The sequence below is a fragment of the Tyto alba genome, unplaced genomic scaffold (genome assembly GCF_018691265.1).
Source record: "Tyto alba isolate M040663 unplaced genomic scaffold, T.alba_DEE_v4.0 Super-Scaffold_27, whole genome shotgun sequence".
NCBI classification, from domain to species: domain Eukaryota; kingdom Metazoa; phylum Chordata; class Aves; order Strigiformes; family Tytonidae; genus Tyto; species Tyto alba.
This window is the reverse complement of record NW_024881301.1, coordinates 33,487,192-33,491,746: the sequence shown is the minus strand read 5'-3', so window position 1 is coordinate 33,491,746 and position 4,555 is coordinate 33,487,192. Positions and strand designations below refer to the sequence as shown.

The window sequence follows — 4,555 nt, the reverse complement described above, 5'->3', positions numbered from 1 at the left end:
TTTACCAATTTCAGAAGGAAAGGCAATCATACAAGCATGCCCAGACTGTCAGCAAATGACAAAAGGACCAACAGGAGCAATTAATCCAAGACGATTGCAGTCACTACAATTGTGGCAAACAGATGTGACACATATCCCAGAATTTGGGAAATTAAAATATGTGCATGTATCCATTGAAACATATTCAATGGCGGTCTGTATGACAGCATCGAGTGGTGAAACATCTCGGCATGTACAGAACCATTTTAGACATGCTTTTGCCACATTAGGCATCCCCCAAAAGATAAAAACAGATAACGGCCCAGCATATGTTTCACCATCGACAGAACAATTTTTTAGCAAATGGGGATGTTGTGGTTTGGGCCTGATCGGCAACCAACCACCGCAGCTAATCACCCTCCCTTCCCCCTCCCCACCTGGGAATGGGGGAGGGGATTAGAGGGGTGAAGGGAGACTCGCAGGCTGAGATAAGAACAGTTTAATAATGGCAATAAAATGAAAACAATAACGATGATGGGGGAAAACAAAAAAAAGAAATATATAAACAGGCAATGTATAGCGTAATTGCTCACCACCCACTAACCAATATCCAGCCCGTTCCCGGCCAGCGACCCCGAGATACCAAGATCCCACAATCACAATCCCAGAAGCGATAGAGCTCCTTCCCAACCACCCCTCCTTTATATAGTGAGCATGAAGTTCCATGATATGGAATATTTCACTGGCCAGTTAGGGTCAGGTGCTCTGGCCGTGCTCCCTCCCTGCTCCCTGTGCCCTTGCGCACGGGCAGGACATGGGGAGTCGGAGAGTCCTTGAAGTCTCAGCAGCAGCTGAAAACATCAGTGTGCTATCAGCATTCTTCCCATACCAAACCCAAAGCTAAATTCAAAACACAGCACTCATCTAGTCCCTGAAAAGGAATATTAACTTTATTTCAGCCCAAACTAAGACAGGGGATTACAACATATTACTGGCATTCCACAATCTCCGACAGGCCAGGCAATTATAGAACGTACACATCAAACGTTAAAACATTATTTGCAAAAACAAAACCAAGGGGAATTTGGAGAGACACCAGGAAGCAGATTAATGAAAGTACAGTATGTCATGAACTTTTTATGATTAGCAGGGAAAGACACTATTCCTCCCATTGTGAAACATATGCAAGCTATGTCAACAGGAATGTCAACATATAAAGAACAAATTAAGGTGTTAGTGAAAAACAAGGAAGGAATATGGGAAGGACCGTTTCAATTAGTAACATGGGGAAGAGGTTATGCTTGTGTCATTACAGATAGTGGACCTACGTGGATCCAGGCAAAATGGGTGAAACCGGCAGTAGAAAAGGAACCTTCGTCAGATGGATCATCTTTGGAGCAGCAATCACCGCGACAGAGACAGCAGGACCATGGACCATCCAAACAAGACAAAGCTTATGGGTGTCTTTTGCAAACTTAACAGGGCAAACATTGTGTCTGTCATTAGCCACACCCGGAGATCAATTCAGAACATGTCTTATTGGGAAGGCGGTGAAGGACTTTAAAGATTTTTGGGAGTATGTGAATGACGCTAGAGTCTTAAATAACGTGCGATATGCTAGCAACATTCAATAGATCATTCAGGCATTCAATCGCATTGGGCTAGACCCTGAAGAATTAAACATTCTTGCATCAGGAGGAAATAATAGTTGTGTGAGATTTAGTAAGAGAGGAAGAGGCAAAGTCACAGAGGAATCATTGGGGTTAATGACTCAATTTCTCAGCACAAGGATCGGGACAGAAAGAGTTAGGGCATGGCTGGACGATTCAGGCATGCAAGTTGTAGGCCCACGTAATCCTATATATCAGAACACATCTTGGTGGTGCGGAGGACAAATTGAAATAGTTGAATCAAAGTTAATTGACAAACCAAGGATGCTACCACCAGGAATATTTTTGATTTGTGGCAATAAAGCATGGCCTGAAGTCCCAGCCAAACCAACGGGAGGACCTTGTATGTTAGGAAGATTAACTATGTTAGCCCCATCCATGATGCAGTTATTAAAACAAACAAAACAAAGGCAAAAAAGAGATTTAGGATATCAGCAAGGTTGTAATTCGAAGGTGGTTAATTGGGGAAAAGCAGTAAGAGTATTAGTAACTTTGTTTGCTCCAAATGTAGGTATAGGTAAAGCTTTAGGTAACATAGATAAGTTGTCATGTTGGGTGGTGAAGCAAACGAATTCAACCTCAGCTTTAATATCAGAATTAGCAGTAGATGTAAATTCAGTAAGGCACGCAACGCTTCAGAATAGAGCAGCCATAGATTTTTTTATTGTTAGCTCAAGGGCATGGATGTAAGGATTTTGAAGGAATGTGTTGTATGAACTTGTCAGATCATTTGGAGTCCATTCACAACCAATTAAGACAATTAAATGATTTGACCAAATATTTGAAGAGTAAAAAGGACCCAGAATGGTTAAGAGGGTTGTTATCTGGATGGAGGATCACGGGATGGTTACAAGAAGTAATTCTCTGGGAAGGAATGGTTTTATTGGTGATTTTAATTGTTGTTATGATATTACCTTTTTTTTTGCAGTGTATTCAAGGGATGATTCGACGACAATATCAACAACTGCATGCCTTGGTTGTTGAAAGCATAAAAGGGGGAATTGTGGAGACATTTTACATCAGTGAAGGCCATGATGCTCTTGAAGGCTTTTGAATAACAGAAAAATAAGGGCTTTGAATAACAGAAAAATAAGGTAACAACAGACCTTGAAGGTTTGTGAATAACAGAAAAACAGGGTTTCTGAATAACAGAAAAATAAAGTAACAACAGACCTTGAAGGTTTTGGAATATCAGGAGAATAAGGTTTTGGAATAACAGAAAAGTAAGAACATTATCAGTGAACAACAGAGGACTTTGGAAGAACGCCCGGAGCAAAAGAGTTATTGTGACAAAGGAAAAAAAAGACATGTGTAGTTAAGCTAGCCAATCAAATGTTAGAACAGGTGTGTGAGTAATGTATGTTAACCAATAAGAATTTATGTTGGGGGGATTGACAACTTTGTAGGGGGATAAAAACGCAGCTTTCTGAATAACAAAGGGTCTTCGATCTTAATATCGGAGTCTGTGTCGTCAATCTCCTCAGATTTCAAATATGTTTAAGTTCAGTTAGCAACCGAGCAGACATTTTTTCATTTCATGTCAATCTTGACAGCAGAGATTTATCTATATACTGTAACTGGCATTGAGGGCCTTTCCTGTATGTTCTCATTATTGCAATTACCACTGAAGTCGGCAATAGTTGCCCTTTTCTTATGACCAAATTCAATTCATGCTAGAAGCCTTTTAATTAATTATGTTCAGTAGACCAATCCTCAGAGAAAGGCAAAAGGGGCTCACAAGATTTCATTTTGCCCATATTTACTCCTACTGAAAATTATGACTCAGTGGGAGAAGAGGCCAATATGTAGCACTGTATGATTCATTACAAATATTTCAGAACTCTGACAGCAGCTATCGTTAAAGCTTTTATAAATGTGTTTCCTGGAGAGAATCCTGTGGTTCAGATCTTCCAGTGTGGGCAGACTCAGTTTCACCCAAAACAAAACTGGGCAACAGCAGCTTCAAGCAAGGCTTGTAGTATTCCAAATTTCTACCTTCCTGTGAGATAATCTCAAGAAATTTTGGATTTATGTCCATTTTACCCAGGCTTTTCAAACTGGCCAATAAATACTGTATATATGTTTTGCAGATGCAACCCAAACACAACTCCTGGGGAATTTGGTAGTAGCGTGTTAGTCAGGGATCTGAAAAGTTCTTGAGATTTAAGAGAAGGTAGTATATTTTTTATAAGAAGAACTTGCATAGACAGAAAAAGACAGGAAAATGTTAATATACAGAAACTTTCCTTTGTGTATTGAGCAGAAGGATCTAACTTTAAAGCTGAACAGGGAGTTCTTCTTCTTGCGCAAATCAAAAATAAGCATATCGTTATAACTGATCATTTTTCTATGTCTGCAGAAGTTTTCTGTCTGAATTTCACTCAACCAAAAGAACAGTAGACCTCTTCCAGATTATATATTGTAATAGTTAAAATCTGCAGCAGCTGAAACATTGAAGTGACTGAGAACCTTCATTTAAAAGGAAAACTGAAGCAAAAAATGTTTAATCTTGGATCACAAAAGGTGTGAGGTACAATCTGAATATCAATAAGCATAACAATGTCCCAGGTACCACTTGCAATTTCTTCACAGACACCAAGCTGTAGGTGATAACCTTCTTACAAGCACCTGCTGCCAGGGAGCTCACCCAGCAAAAGCTGTCTCAGATGAGTGTCAAATTAATTTCAGCATCCACACTATTCAACAAAGTTCTCTTGAAAGAACACATCACTGTGGCGGTGTCCCAACAGTTCAGTCCTCCCACTGGGCCATCAGAGCTGAGAATTGCCTAATCCCCGATCACCAACACCATTCAGTATGTGCTACCTGCTTCCCAGATGTGTCTTGGAGAAAAAAAATCTGTGAAGAAATGTGTGGACAGCATGACTTTGCTGTAGTTGATAAAC

The 4,555-nt window shown here is 40.1% G+C and overlaps 1 long non-coding RNA gene across 1 annotated transcript; it reads left to right on the top strand.

The window, feature by feature from the left end:
- The first annotated feature begins 899 nt into the window (after nucleotides 1-899).
- Nucleotides 900-3,103, top strand: LOC122153949. The gene is made up of 2 exons (XR_006165808.1): nucleotides 900-1,555; nucleotides 2,578-3,103. It is a non-coding gene; the product is annotated as an uncharacterized LOC122153949 (long non-coding RNA).
- Nucleotides 3,104-4,555: the final 1,452 nt, after the last annotated feature.